General features: G+C 47.8%; 1 protein-coding gene across 18 annotated transcripts in view; it reads right to left on the bottom strand.

Annotated features, from left to right (window-relative positions):
- KALRN (kalirin RhoGEF kinase) overlaps positions 1–16,384 on the bottom strand; it is a 735,103-nt gene that overhangs the window by 164,176 nt on the left and 554,543 nt on the right. The window lies entirely within an intron of this gene.

The following is a 16,384-nucleotide window of genomic DNA, read 5'->3' as shown; positions in this document are numbered from 1 at the left end:
AGCAGCAAGTAGGTGACCTGCAGCTCTACTGATATGGCTTTAAGCAGGAAGATGTTCTTGAGAGCATTTTTTTTAAATGAGAAAAACTTAGCCCTAACAGAAAAAACCCCCAAACTAAAAGATACAATTCTAATAAGAAGGGAAGGGTTAAGTTATGATATATCCACTAAGTGAATGTTTAATTGTGTGGCCATTAGACATTGGTAAAGCTTTCTAAGAGCTGGCAAGTGTATAAGGTAAGGCAAATAAAGAAAAAAAAAAAGGACAGGATGGAAAGCTGTATTTAGAACTGTGAGAAGAACAGCAACAACTTAACCGCTAACAAGAAGCGATCAAGAAGGAAATTCATCAAAATGGTAAGACTGGTTTTGTTGGGTGGGGCACTCTGGGTAATCCCTCTTCCTTTCTAATTTCCAGTGTGCCCAATATGTCTCACCTAAGGGTTATTTTATACTGAAATTAATAACATCAGCGATATCCTGTAAGACAAGTCCATAGGAACGTAATAGGAACAAACCTAAAAATATTTCAGGGAGGCATACTTCTTTGAAGAAAGAAAAGGGGGCAGTAGATGGCTGGTTATGTCCAGCTGTGCTCCAGGACCACTGTGTGAGCTTCGGGCAAGCCACAAGTGGCCAATGATGCCTCAGTGGGGCGGCTTCCAAATCTGTCCCTATAAACCTCTGTCCCCGCACTGACGTGAAACTCAGAGGAGCTTGCCGGAAACCAGCTGCGGTTGCACACTTCAGTGCGGTTTTATCTTGAACGGAGTTTCTGAAACGAGGTGTAAAGCCATGTCGGGCGCTGAGTAAAACTGCCGTGCAGCTCTGGGGTGTGTGTTCTCTGTGCACCTTGGTCACCTACGGAGCTGCCAGGTCTAACTAAAGCTGACACTGTTGTTTTTACTTTGTTCTCTGGAGCTGGGCTGCTACTGACTGCAACCGAAGGAGCTCATTGGTGTTGTTGCCTCCACGGTGCTGAAGTGAAGGGCAGGACTACGGAGAGGCATGGAGTGTGGTCTGCAGTCAGCAGAGGACTCGTGAACTGCATAGTAATCAATGGTGTGAGGAACGCAGGAGCAGGAATAAGGAGGCCGTGGTGCTGGTGCAGGTTTACCAGGGTGTGTGACATTGGGACAGTCCCTTCCCCTCTTTGTACCTGAATTTCCTCATGCTTAGCAGGAGGAAAATGGACTTCAGGGCCCCTTACCGTTTTTGTGTTCTATGAGTGGAGTCATTTATAGGTTTACTTTCCAACACACAACCCTGTTTAATTTCCTTAAGCACTTATCATTAATGTGTTCTCTGATATCGTATTCTTCCTTGTCATACTGCACATCAGAATGTAAGATTCAGAAACATGCTCTCTCCTGCTCATGGCCACATCTCCTGAGTCTAGAGTGAGCGATGCCTGGCATGTAGCAGGTGACCCACCAGTGCCCGTGGAAGGCACCAGTGGATGCATCCCAGGAGTCTGTGCCCAGAAGTGACTGGGGTGTCTACTACACCGCCTGGGAGGTGGCTCTCACTGGCCACCTCCTACTCCTGTCAGTGCCTTCGGGTCCCCCAGTTTATGCTCCGAGCCCCTTTCCCCCCAAAAGTTATCTTGTTCTTTAATCGTTTGGCTGTATTGCCACTAATTCCTACACCTGACAAAAATGACACAGAGTCAGGGAGTCTCATGAAAACAAAGAGAATAAGAGGTAATAGTAGATAAGTAAATAACAGAGTAGTTTCAACAGTGGCATCTGACTTGGCAGAACGGAGGTGAGATTGGAGTTCCTGGCACTCAGCCCACACCACCTCCAGAAAGGCTGGGGGAGGGGAAGTGAGGGGGGTTCAGGAGGGAAGGTGGGCGGAAAGTCTGCGGAGGGAGCGCCCCCTAGGTCTCTCCTCTACCCAGTGCATACTTCCCCCCAAATCAAAATTCACTGAAGTTCTACACACAGGAGAAGGAGATGGCCACCATCCTTGTCCCTCTTGACTCCCAGAACACTGGCTGTCAATTAGAAACATTTTGGGCAGATCTGAGGATCTTTCATTGGAGAAACCAAATAGATGTGCAGATATTAAAATAGTGCCATTTGGAGTTCCCTCCCGCAGCGCTCCAGCACCTGCCAGACCACTGCGCTGCAAGCCTCCCGGGCAGTAAGCTCCTCCCCTCGCAAAGAACAGCCAGGCAGCTCTTCGGGTGCCTCGTTGATAAATACGGGTCTGCATCAGCCAAGGATCACCAGACTTGTCAGAAAAGCCCCTCCACAGAGGCCAAACTAAGCAAACAGAAAGGACCAGCTCTCAAAGGGAACAAAAGATAGGCACGACAATAAAACTTCAACAACACTGTAATACCTTCAGAGGGATAAGGACGGCATTGTATCTATGACAAAAGAACAAGCCGTTATAGAAAGAGGGGAATTACAGAATAAAAAAGAGCTCTCAGAAATGGAAAACGTGATTGAAACAAAACATTTCAGACATGGACGGGAAGACAGAGTCAAAGAAATTTTCCAGAGAGTAGAACAAGCACACTGACAGGTGAAAATACGAGAGAAAGTATACGAAAATGAGAGAATCAATCTAACAAGTGTTAGGCGGACAGAATGGAAAGGAATAAATTGTAAGGAAAAATTCTCAGAGCTGAATTCAGTGTAAGTGTCAAATTGATACAATGTTTCAGGTGCTTGCTGAAATTAATTTAAAAAGACTCACTCTAAAACACAGCACCAGGACACACTGGCAGGAGAAAGAGTATTCTAAAAGTTTTCAGAGAGGAGAAAAAGAGTCAGGTAAAATCCAGCAAGTCAAGGACCATAATGACAGCAGATTTCAGCAACAACATTAGAACGTAAAAGAAAACGGAGCAATTCCTTCAAAATTCTGAGTGAGAATTATTTCCAAGCTAGAATTCTATGTCCAGACATACTATCAGTCAATATGAGGGTACACTAAAGGCATTTTAGACTTTCAAAGCCTCAAAATGTGGCCTCAATGAGCATCAATAACTATTTACTATTATGATGAGCATTGGTTATCCTCTCAATTTTTCCTTTTTTATTCTGTTTATTTTTTTTCTTGTTTCTCTTAATGTAATATGCCTCTGACATATACAAATTAAAAGACTTGAATCCATGTTAACACAATAAATGAAAATTAATAAAAAGAATTTTATTCACTTTAAAATATGAGTTAATAAGTAGACAGATTTTTAATTTTTTTTTATTTTAGCAAAGCATTCATCCAAGCCTTAGGTGGCAACCTTTTAGCCAAAACAATGCCCCGTGGACTGAGATAGTGGTATTGTCAGGTGGACACATGGCCTTGTAGACATGAAGGGGACTTCCGGGTCACCTAATCCAATCTCCTTACTTTACAGATGGGGCAGATGAATTCCTAAAAGGGTATGGAACTTACCTAAGGGAGACAGTGTCTAGAGGAACATAGATAATAAACATTTGTTGAATGAATGAGTGCATTGGTAAGTAAATGAGTTAAATCAGAGATCATCTGGTAAAAATAAAAAAAGCTTACTTTTAACCGGGAAAACCGAGGGTCCCAAGCTAGTTGTTAGCAGAGACCAGACAAGACTCAGGTTCTCAAATTCTAAGCTCAGAATGAATTCTTTTTCCCTCAATCTTGTAGGTATCAACCTACAAGAATGCCACAGGCTCTAGGTTCATGCTTATTACACCTAATGTATTGATGATACATAAATTGGTGTAAACATGGGGAGGGGACTTTCAAAATCCATGCCTGACAAAGCTGCAGAGGTCACGGAGCTGGGAGAGGCAGCTAAAATTACAGGTCACAGAAACGTGGGCCCCGGGGAGCCTCGACTCCACACTCCTCCTCAAGGCAGGGCGCTTTCAGAGACGTCTAGCTCCCTGCTTTATGAAGCTGTCCCCTCCTGGTGTGCACTGCGGTTTCAATGTGTCCTGTTTTTATACACCTTCCCCCCTCCCCGGGGTTCTCAATCTGTCCTCTATGGTGGTACAGAAGTAACTTTTTTCCGTAGAGCTTCACCTACGTGAAGACTAGACCAAGCATTCCCTACGGCTTGTCTTTTTCAAATCGCTCTCAGATGTGTGGTATCCAATACGTTTATCATATTCTTCTCGATGAAATTCATGTCACTATCCCTCCGAACAGGAGGCACATAGATTTGAACCCAATCCTTTAGAGGTACTCTTCCCTGCACAGAGAGTAAAGCATTCACTTCCCACGTCCAGACATTAGATTTCTCTCACTGTGGCCTGACAGTGAGTAAGCCGCACGGCTGGCGTCCACTGAGCACGGAGCCTACTAAGAACCCCGCTGATTCACAGGGTCTTCTCAAGCCAGCTCCTCGCATTTCTCACTTGGGGTTCTGAGGCTTTTCCATTAGTCTTCTATTAACTTTCTAGCTAGGATACAGTGTTCTTGACTCTTGGCTATCAGAGCAGTGATTCCTTCCAGCTTTGTGTCATCTGAAAACCTGAAATTTATGTCTTAATGTGCTCATCCAAGTGGGAGATAAAAATGGAGAACGAGGCGGGGCCCAGGACAGAGCTCCTTGGCAGATGGGCTCCATTCACCCAGAGGAGGAACTAGCCTTGCTCCGGGGCATAGTTAACACCAGGGCTGTAGGTTACAGGTTTCAGATTTGACTTAACTCAGTGTTTATTCATTTGTTCATTTAACAAGAATTTATCAAATGCTGGTTAGCGCTCTCCAGAGAGGGGGAGGGAACTGCAGACTGATGTGAATTCTGTCTGGTTCGTATCTCTGTGCTCCCTGTCCAGACCAGGCACAAACTGTCCACAGATATGGGGTCAGGAGGATTAACAACTTGGCAATGAACTTGGGCCTTTGCAACACTGATACTGAGTCTAGAGATAACGGTCCTGCCAAGAGGGAGGCTCTCCCGCCCCAGTGAGCTTGCCCCAGTCTGTCTACTCTGCTGCTGGGACTGTTCTTGGGCTGGAAGGCTCTTTCCTGCAAAACTCCCAAGGTGGCCTCCAGTGAGGGAGGGGCGGAGGCTGGACAGAACCAGCGATTACCAAGAGCAGCTCTCCAGACACAGGGGGACGTTGTGGGCATCCCTGCAAATTGTCCACTGTGTTTGTGCAACACTGAAAAGTGGAGCTTCAGGAAAAATCTGGCCAAAGACCAGAGAGGATTTTGCAGAAGTGCAAAATGTTATCAGACCTCTGCTCTTCAGATGTGAGTCACCATTTCCCATATTGTGGGTTCTTGGGTCTGGAGTTAAACTGCTAGGTTTGAATCTGTCTCTATTGTTACTATCTGTATAACTTTAAGCAAGGTAATAGCCTCTCTTTGGCTCATTTTTCCTTATCTGTAAAAGAGAAATAGGATGAAGTCCCACCACATACAGTTACTGCAGATATCACTCTCTGAGTTAACACAGGTGGTCCCTGACAGACATAGCAAATATTTCTCGGCACATACCTGACACGTTTTCTGCACTGATGCCGTGTCTCGGGGAACAGAAATGTCTCCATTTCCAAAGCTATCAGAGCAGTGATTTACATCTCGAATGACACATATTGAGGGAAACTGGCAGATTTGAAAACAATGAAAAGGGCAGCCATATATTCCCATGTCCAGGGTTTAAAAAGTTTAGGGTATACTTGAGGCTTCAATGTTGCTTTGCAGGGTAATGGACGTGGGCTTCCCCCTCTTCCTACACCAGGCCTCCTGGAGGAACAACCAGGCCAGAAAGGGATTCTTGGAACTATTTGCCAAATTTGGGTGATAACACATTCACACTGCAGCGACAGGGAGGAGGCTGAGGTATGCACTCACGCACAGAAACTTGACCACATAACCCTGGAGAGAGGCCGTGCTTCCCCGTGGTCAACCAGGGAACACCGATCAGTGTGATGAAGGCCGGGTCATCTGGAGCAGGCGGCACGCTGCCAGGACTGGGACTGGGAAGAGGGCCGGGGTGGAGTCGGGGTGTGTGGCTGGGTGCCCGTGGGGGCCGTCTCAGCGAGGGGCCGGCCTGCCGCGGGCAGGCTGGGGTGCACTACAAATTCACATTCGGAAGAAGCATGCCCCCCCACGTCTCCCAGGCTGGAAGAGATACCTTGTGGTGGACATCTTGTTAATTTCTTATTTTCAAGCAGAATAAGAAAATTATTCAAGTTTGTATGACCCTTTAGAGTTTATAAAACTCTTTCATAGATATTGCTTGATCCTCGTAAAGTTAGCATTATCATCATCCGATTTTATAGATGAGGACAGTGAAGCTCTGAGAAGGGAAATCACTTGCTCGGATCACACAATAGCAAATCACACAGGCAGGGCTCCAGGTCTCATGAATCCAGTTCCCTCCTCTGCACACTGACTTGCTCATTCAGTTGCCAGCCACAGAACCGGGCACGGGGCATCCGGCAGTGAGGCAGACGATCGCGATGGCGCTGGCCTCTCTCAGCTTACTGTCTGTTGGAGAATGTGACTCATGCAGGCATCTCGAGCATGACAACAAGGGAAGCGTGGGGTGCTGGCCCGGGGCTGAGGGATGGGGTCCCTCAGAAAGTGACCCACTCATCCCATCACTGCCTCACCCGACTGTTCCACTGGGCACTGCCATGGCCGTGGCTCCTAGGGGCTGTTTATGCTATTGGCTCTGGCAGCTCCTTCGGCTGTGAGAGTCAACGACAACGTCACTCAGCTTACCCGCCAGCCAGCGGGGCCCCGGAGTGTCCTCCCTTTGCTGAGCCACCCGCCACCTCCATCACTGCCCGGCCATCTCCAGCTGCACTGGCGCCGCCCTGGTGGTGGGAGCTGGAGGAGGTGCCAGCTCTCTAGAGCAGGGGTCCCCAAACTACGGCCCCGCAGGCCGCATGCGGCCCCCTGAGGCCATTTATCTGCCCCCCCCCTGCCGCACTTCCAGAAGGGGCACCTCTTTCATTGGTGGTCAGTGAGAGAAGCATAGTTCCCATTGAAATACTGGTCAGTTTGTTGATTTAAATTTACTTGTTCCTTATTTCAAATATTGTATTTGTTCCTGTTTTGAATTTTTACTTTAAAATAAGATATGTGCAGTGTGCATAGGGATTTGTTCATAGTTTTTTTTCTAGTCCGGCCCTCCAATGGTCTGAGGGACAGTGAACTGGCCCCCTGTGTAAGAAGCTTGGGGACCCCTGCTCTAGAGGAATGACCCAGGACTTGTGCTAAACAAGGGGGAGGAGAGCAGCAGCAACCGGAAGGGCTCCCAGAGAATTAGAGTATCTTAACAGTTGCCGCTGTCCTCGCTGAATTACAGCTTTTCCCGTACTCCCGATCCTATACTTGCCCCTTCGATGTTAAGAGGGTCCTTTATCTAAGACCCCATACTCCTTACTTGTCCAGGTTCCCCTTACTGGGGGAGTTCTACTTTGACTCTGCTTCTATCTGCTGCCGTTGGCTGGTTTTACCAGGGATGACAGCTACCTCCTGTTTCATGTCTGCTTCATGACCCTGAATGTTTCTCACCATCACCTTCCTGCCTGGTTACCAACTACCAAGGGGTGACCCTGTACATCACTTACTACTCTGACCATGAGCATGGTCTATGATTCAGCTCCATCTTAACTTTCAATTCAGATCAGCTATCCAGGAACAAAAGGGCAAAAGGGCAGTTGTAGTGGTGCTAAGTGGCCACTAGAGGGAAGCAAAAGCTAGGATTTACTAAAGGAAACAAGGTTATTAGAACAGAAGGCTGGCTTGCATGGGAAACGTGAGACAAGACAATTGCATAGTGCTTGGCACACAGTAGATGCTCAATAAATGTCTCCTGGATAAAATTCCTAATTTTAGAACTGAGAAAGCAAGACCAGGGCAGATTAAATGATGTGATTACCAAATTAGTTGGTACCGGGGCCCAGGCTCCCTGTTCTCAGGCCACGGTGTCTTTCCATCACATAGCAAGTACATTAGTCATCTTCCTCCCCCTCCCCCTTTTCTGCCCCCTCCTCTGTGGCTCAGCTCATCAACTACCCGCCCATCCAAATTCCAAAGCGTTTTGGACAAACACAGTCTGCTGTGACCATCCCTTACTTCTGATCTGTCACTCAGCCCGGCCAGGTCATTAAAATCCCTCTGTCTCTGGACAGCTCCCTTGCTAGTCCAGGCCTTCACTGCCCATCTGAGTGTCTCTCTCTTCCACGCTCCACCCTCATCACAGCACTATGACTGCAGAATTTACGTCGGCTCTGCTATGCTGCCCCTTCAAATTCTACCAGCCTCACCTGGGCATTCGAAGCCCTTCCCGGTCCTCCTCGCTCACTTGTTCAACATGGCTGCCACCTGCTCACGGACAGTAAGTGACACATCCATCTCCTCGCAGCAGTGGGCGCAGCCTCCCGCGGCCTCTGGGCAGAGCGCACTGGGCACCCAGCCCCGGGGCTGCTCCTCTCCGGCAGAGGGCAGGACAGAGGTCCGTCACCCACCACCCGCTGGGCTTCCAGAAACGGCCCTTTGTGTGAGGGTCCCACGCTTCACTCAACACAGGGCTGCTAACAGCGATGAGGTGGGTTTTTAACATCTCAGCACATGAGGTTTGAGAAAAGAAAGGCACCCTACACATTAGGGAGGCTGAAAGCTACAGCAAGAGGCCCTGGCCTGGTGGCTCAGTGGATAAAGTGTCATCTCAACACACCAGAGGTCATGGGTTTGATACCCAGTCAGGGTACATATTAGAAGCAACCAAAGAGTGCTCAACTAAATGGATCAACAAATTGATGCTTCTTTCTTTCTCTCTCCTTCCTCTCTCTCTCTCAAATCAATGGAAAAATTTGTTTTGTTAAAACAAACAAAAAAAGGAAATTAGCCTGACCTGTGGTGGCTCAGTGGATAAAGCGTCGACCTGGAAATGCTGAGGTTGCTGGTTCGAAACCCTGGGCTTGCTGGTCAAGGCACATATGGGAGTTGATGCTTCCAGCTCCTCCCTCCCTTCTCTCTCTCTCTGTCTCTCCCTCTCCTCTCTAAAATGAATTTTTTTAAAAAAGGAAATTATAGCAAGAAATTCACAATTCATTCTCTAGGCATAAAGCTACTGTGTCACATGTGCCACAAATGCCACTGAATGTGCCAGGGCCTAGTGTCAACCTCAGGCTCACTGGCAAAGGAGCGAGAACATAAAACCCCCAGTGAATAGAGGGTTTTGCCTTTCCTGTGCCAGAAAGAGACAGTGAAGAATGAAATGCCTCTCGCTATAGTAAAAGAGTCAAAGTCATCGTCAGAGCAGCAAGTCAAATGTTAGGTAACACAGAAATTGTAGCATTAATATTCTTCTTTTTGTGTGTGATAGACCCAGAGAGAGGGACAGACAGGGACAGATAGGAATGGAGAGAGATGAGAAGATCAATTCTTCGTTGCTGTACCTTAGTTGTTCATTGATTGCTTTCTCAGATGTGCCTTGACCGGGGGGGGGGGGGCTACAGCAGACCGAGTGATCCCTTGCTCCAGCCAGTGACCTTGGGCTCAAGCTGGCGACCTCAGGGTTTCAAACCTAGGTCCTCTGTGTCCCAGTCCGATGCTCTATCCCCTGCGCTACCGCCTGGTCAGGTGCATTAAATATTCTTAACCACAGCTAGACCATAGAGAAAAAGCAGACTTTACCTCTGGCCTTAAAACTTCAGCAGATCCAGCTTGACCTGTGGTGGTGCAGTGGATAAAGCATCGACCTGGAAATGCTGAGGTCGTCGGTTCGAAACCCTGGGCTTGCCTGGTCAAGGCACATATGGGAGTTGATGCTTCCTGCTCCTCCCCCCCTTCTCTCTCTGTCTCTTTCCTCTCTCTCTCTCTCTCTCCTTTCTAAAATGAATAAAATTAAAAAAACACAAAAAAACTTCAGCAGTTCCCCTTCATGCATAATACAACCCTAACCTCCAAACAAACACCCTGCACCCACCTTTCCACCAGGCTCACCTCTGGCCACAGCAGCCTACAACCCACAGCCCCAGCTACGTGCAGACGGCCAGGCCCAGGGCCAGCCTGTGGCCGGCCGTCCCGTCTGCCTGGGACCCTTCCTCCAGTCCCCGCCTGCTAAGTTCTCCTGCTCCTTGATGGTCGAGTTCAATTTCTGAGTGTGCTGATTAATTATCTAATTTATCCATTCAGCAAATATTTGTAGAGTTCCTCCTATGTGCCAGGTATGTCTACGGGCGCTGGGGTCCAGCACTAAACAAAACAAACGTTTTACCCTCTCGGGGTTCGTGTTCTTGTAGGGGTAGCAGGCAGTAAATGAGGGAAATAGGTGAAATAAGAGGACCACCAGCACGTCTGATAGTGTAAGTGCTAAAGAGAAGACTCCAGCTAGGAGAGGTGCAGGCACTCTGGTATGCGGGTGGTGTGATTGGGGGGTATCCGGTTTGCATATCTCCCACCAGGATTCCCAAAGCCCCACCCTCAGAACTGCCTCTCTTACAGGTCCCAAAGTACCCGAGAGGTAACCCGAACACAGTGTTTAGCCTAAGTCTCCTTGTACTTACACAGGGGCTATTCCTATGCATGGGCCAAGCTCTGCAGCTAGAATTGGGGTCCCTAGAGGCTTCGTGTCTTCAGACCCCGGCCCCTAGACACGCTTCACACAGCACTGTTCACACCGTTTCCTGCCCTGAGAGAGAGCTCGGCCCTCAGGCGAGGGTCTGGGGCGCCCTTGCTCCGGCTTCCTTCCCGGGCGCTCCTTCCCTGGGCCTGTCTCTCCTGTACTGCTCCTTCCTCACGCCCATCACTCTCCTGTGTGCAACACAGGTTCTCCTGAGATTCTTCCGAGAAAGTGTCCTCATAAGTTAATTTCCCTTCCACTAATTTACTTCTCAATGAGAATGGCCTTTCACCAAGTAACTGGGGGAAAAAAACCGATGTCTTACGGAACTTCCTTTGCAGAGAAAGTGAGTTTATTAACGGAAACCTCCTGTGGTTCTGAAACTATGTCCGCAAGCTCTCTGCCGCCCCACCCTCCAGCTGCTGGTGGAGCTTCGTTCCTGCCCGCCTGAGTGTGGGCCGTGCTGGGGGCCTGCTGCTCACGGGCAGGCTATGGGGGAAGTGCCGGGTGTGAAGCTGGGAGACAGCGTGGCGCTTCCTCCTTGCTCCCTATGGGATCACTGGCTTCCGCCCCGATGCCGGCTGCCAAGTCGTGAGGACATTTCAGGGAGAGGGCCACATGGTGAGGCACGAGGCCTCTGCCAACAGCCACGTGAGGGGGCCTGTCTTGGAAGCAGGTCTTCGAGCCCCAGTCAGATCTTCGGAGACGGGCTGACATCGTGACAGCCATCTCCTGAGAAACCCTGAGCTACAACCACCCAGCTAAACCATGCGTGGGTTCCTGACCCACAGAAGCTATTAGATAACAAAGGTTTGTTGTTTGAAGTCGCTCAGCTTTGGGGTAATTTGTTGCCAAGCAATGGAGAAGTGACTTCTGTTCTAGTTCTATAGCTGACATGGTGGAAATCAATCAACCTCGCCTAGCCTTAGTTCCTCATTCAAAAATACAGGACGTTTGGGTCAGAAGACTCTAAGGAGTGCCAGCTCTCACACCCTATGCTCTCCGAACAAAACACTCTAGGAATAACGCAGTTTTTGTCAGCTCTGTGTAAAATTTAACAACCTTGATCTCCCTAGGATATCTCTGCAGATTCCGGTAGCAAAGCAGCCGTCACTTGAACCCCAAGCTACAAGCTGAATTCTGGGAGGTGACAGGGACACACAGAGGTCCCACAAACTGAAGGTTTTATGTTCAGGATGGGCCTGGAGAAGGTGACAGGCTTTACATGGTGGTGGTGCTACGTGGCTGATGTATATTTTCATGCATATGACTTCATTTAAGCCTCACAAATCTCCATTTTACAGACAGGAGGTCAAGGCTCAGAGAGTTTTGGTATTTGCTTAGTCACACAGTTATTAAGTTCCAGAGTTGGGAACTAAACCGCAAATTCTTTGTTGCTAAATTCTATTTTTCCACCTCTCTTGGCTGCCTCCCTGACAATCGGACCATGTACTATATTAAGCAAGTTAAGGACATTGCCTGGCATGCCCACGACTCCATTTTTTTTTAAGTGAGAGGAGCAGAGATAGTGAGACAGCTCCCACAAGCACCCTAACTGGGATCTGCCCAGCAACAACTCCCATCTCAGGCCGATGTTCAAATCAATTGAGCTATTCTCAGTGCTTGAGGTTGATGCTCAGACCAATCGAGCCACTGGTGGCGAGAGGAGAAGAGAGGGAGAAGTGGGGAGGGGGGAGAAGCAGATGGTTGTTTCTCATATGATCCCTGCCCAGGGATCGAACCTGGGATATCTGCACCCTGGGCTGATGCTCTAACCACTGGGAAACCAGCAAGGGCCCACGACTCCTTCGATAAGAGTTGCTCTGGGTCTAGCTGCTGACAGGGGAGGCCTTAGATAGGGGCGTCTTCTATCCCACAGTTCCATTCTGTCTGGCTCCCATACATAACTGGACCAGAGTGACCCTCTGCCCATGGAAAGTTATCCCACAGGTGGCCCCGAAGAAATGACACGGCCTGAGGCAAACCAGTGAGTAGGGCCAGTTCGATTCCATTTTTCAAGAATGTGACCTAGGAAATGGCAAGAGAATGACACAGTTACCTGAGGGCAGTAAAGGTTTTATGAAGGGAAGAAAGGTCAGAGGGCCCTAATGGGCCACAGGCCAGCCTAGGTTGTGAGGAGGAAGCGAAGGTGGTAGGTGAGGGAAAGGCGTAACTGTGTGGGGTCTGGGGAGCGGATCGTGAACTGAAACAGCCAGCAGGATCCCCGCAGTCACCTCAGATCAGTTCCACCGGGTCCAGCTCTACTGTGGCTTCTAGTATTTGATTCCTATGAGAGTCTATCTCCCTCATCGATTCCGGCTAATACTCTAATCCTCTCTTGAGCTATCTTGAGAGAATTCATATCTTGCAACTAAATCAATTGAATTAGAGCTGGCATGACTGGTGTGAAATTTAAAAAACAAAAGTGTGTAATTATAAAATTCCAAGAATCGTAAGAGTTTTCTAAAACAAAATACCCATACACAAAGACCTCTGTGGATTCTGACAATTAAACAACAACACTTGTGACACCAAAAACTTTATGTCATGGTGTTGAGACTCAGGAAACGAGCTCGGCTGCTTCAGGGGACAAGCTGTGGCCAGGAGCTAACAACTGTTCAGTTTTTAGGAAACTGCTTCTACCTGCTCAAAAGAGGTGATAATCCATCCCGAGTAATACAGAGACCAGATTGACACATATGGTGTCTGCTGTGGGTGTCTGATTGGCATATAATCAAGGAATAGGCTTAGGAACCTGTAAATGTCACCTGCGATGGACGTACACCAATGCTCCATAAAAGGCGGCATTCTATTACCTGGCACCTATTCAGCAGCCTTGAGCTGCCAAAACCTTGACCTTCCTAGCCCCAGGACAGATACCATGCAAAGAGTTCCAGACTGAACTGAAGGGCCCTAGACAGGACTCCAGTTATATTACTTCACAGCTATGAGGCTGGACAAGATTTCTCAACTCTCTAAGTAAGCCTCAGTTCCTCCATCTTTAAAACAAAAAGCATGGCCTGACCAGGCGGTGGCGCAGTGGCTAGAGCATCAGCCTGGGATGCGGAGGACCCAAGTTCGAGACTCCGAGGTCGCCAGCTTGAGCGCAGGCTCATCTGGTTTGAGCAAAAAGCTCACCAGCTTGGGCCCAAGGTCGCTGGCTCAAGCAAGGGGTCACTCGGTCTGCCGTAGCCCCGTGGTCAAGGCACATATGAGAAAGCAATCAATGAACAACTAAGGTGTTGCAACAAAAAACTGATGATTGATGCTTCTCAACTCTCTCTGTTCCTGTCTGTCCCTATCTATCCCTCTCTCTGACTCTCTCTCTCTGTCCCTGTAAAAAAAAAAAAAAGAAAGAAAGAAAGAAAGAAAGAAAGAAAGAAAGAAAGAAAGAAAAAAGAAAAGAAAAAAGAAAAAACATAAAACAAAAAGCACAGACTAAAATAGCGGTCGGGAACCTATGGCTTGCGAGCCAGATGTGGCTCTTTTGATGGCTGCATCTGGCTCACAGACAAATCTTTAATAAAAAAAAAATAATGTTAAAAATATAAAACATTCTCATGTATTACAATCCATTCATTTCCTACTGCTCATGTTCATGGTTGTGGGTGGCTGGAGCCAATCACAGCTGTCCTCTGGAACAACACCAAATTTTTATTGGATAATACGTAACGTACACGGGTCGTTGTATGGCTCTCATAGAATTACATTTTAAAATATGTGGCGTTCATGACTCTCTCAGCCAAAAAGGTTCCTGACACCTGGACTAAAAGATCATCAAGGTCCACTCTAGCTCTGAAACTGTATAAATGTGATTCAAAGATTCTCAACCACCCATGCAAGGCTAGCTGCTCAACCACCCACTCATCATACACATGGGGTAACCATATTACCACAGTATGTCTGTAAAACCCCAAATAAACAAACACCAGGGCACATGATCTGGCCACAGGACAGCTTCTTTAAATTCAGACAACTCTGACCTCTTGCCCCTTTAAAATCTAGAAAACCTAAGCTTTGTCTGGCTTCTTTTTTTCAGATTTTCCTATAAAAACACCAGAGACTACACCCTGTTCTTTAAGCAGCTCAGCACCTTACTGGGCAAAGTACTTCCATCTCCCTCTAAGTTCGCCTCGGGCTAAGCCCTAGAGCGCGCTGCCAGCTGGGGTGAGCAGGGTGCATCTGGCCCTGGGTCTCAGTGACACAGATGATGGGCCTGTGGGAAAGCTCTTCATGTAACTATTGCCATGCCATCATTCCTGATGGAACAGCAGTCGGTGTGTTAAGGCTTCCAGTCTATCGCCTGTCCTTTGGGAAAGGAACTGAACTTCGTGGCTATTTCCCTCAGAGGATCAAGGCACTTCAGAGAGAAAGTCTATCAGTCCCCAGAAGGCACAGAAAGCCTAAATGCAGAAGGGCACTCCACACTGCATTTTAATATCCCTAAAACATGGTGGTAAGTAGATTTTCCTCTAAAACCCTCCTAAACCATCTTAGGACCTTTCCTGAAATCCCCATCTGACTGCTTCCCTGGGCTCCTTTTCATCTGCTGGCTACAGGCGACACCCCACCGTTGCCTCTTTCTCTAGGAGTGACACACCAAGCCACACGGGCTGGCAGAGAGCTGGGGTGTGGCTCTCAGGGTGCGTGCACACCACCAGCCCTCAGGGGACCCATGCCAGCACAGCAGAGGTGGCGGGGGAGCCCTGGGCCGAGAATCAAGAATCTGGGCAGTCATCGGTTTGGCCCTTAATTGGATGGTGATCTTGAGCAAGCCATTTGATCTCACTGGGCCAATTTACTCATCTATAAGAGCATAAAACAATATAGAAAAGCATCCTTGAGCTCTAACTCTGTTTTGATTTATGGTCTTCTCTCTACTGATCCCACGGTGGTGAAGGTTAAGGACTTGGAGTGCAAGCCTGTTCCGTGACCTGCTCCAGCCACTCAGAGTGATTTGGGGGCCCCACCATTAGCTCCACTATAGGATTGTTGTTCTGAAAGGTATTCTGCTTAAATCTCTTTATTTACCATTGGCATCTTGACATTATAATACCTTTCTGAAAGACAGGAGGGGAAAAGTCATCTCTCCCAGCTACTGAGATAACATCTCTGAGTTCCCCTTTAAATTGTTCTTGCTAAAAGTTTATGGAAAATTCTGTTCTTTTCACATCATTGTGCCCAGACCATCCAGCACTGCTTTAAGATGTATTCCGAATGCAGCCAGCTTATCCACAACGTATACATACATCTTATTCCTTTAACCACAAACTACTACCCAGTGATATGTCTCCCTAACAACAGAGAGTAACAAGTACTGTTCCTCTCTCTGTCCCTGTGTTGTTCTCTCTCTCTCAGACAGGCACACACATGTCAGCTATTCAGTGCTATTGTCCTTGGTTTCTACATTATTAAGGTCACTCAAAATCTTCCCACCGTGCTGAATGAATGCACATCTTGAAATGTCAATTCATGCAGTTTAAGGAAAACACACCGTGGTATACTTGAACTTGTCAAAACCAAAATGGTATTTAACCTAACACGTTTGCCTTTTCTGCTCTTGCTGTCAGAAGTCTACATACAAAGTCACTTGTAATACCTCTAAGGGGATTTTGAGATTACTCCCAACCCCTTGTTCACTCCTGCTTTTGATTCTTCATCATATTATCCTCCTATGCACCCTTTATACTCTTTAAAGCTAACAAACTTCTCATCGGTCTGTAAATACTCTTGCTCACAACTGTCTGGGAAAATAGGTCATAAAATACAAACCCACTCAACTTCCTTCTGCTGCTCCTCCACTGCCCAGAGGACGAGGCTGCCTGAGTGCGCACTCGGAGGCCTCTCAGCTCCC

Source organism: Saccopteryx bilineata, chromosome 8 (assembly GCF_036850765.1).
Source record: "Saccopteryx bilineata isolate mSacBil1 chromosome 8, mSacBil1_pri_phased_curated, whole genome shotgun sequence".
NCBI lineage: Eukaryota > Metazoa > Chordata > Mammalia > Chiroptera > Emballonuridae > Saccopteryx > Saccopteryx bilineata.
Note: the sequence above shows the minus strand (reverse complement) of the source record. Positions and strands in the feature narration are given on the sequence as shown.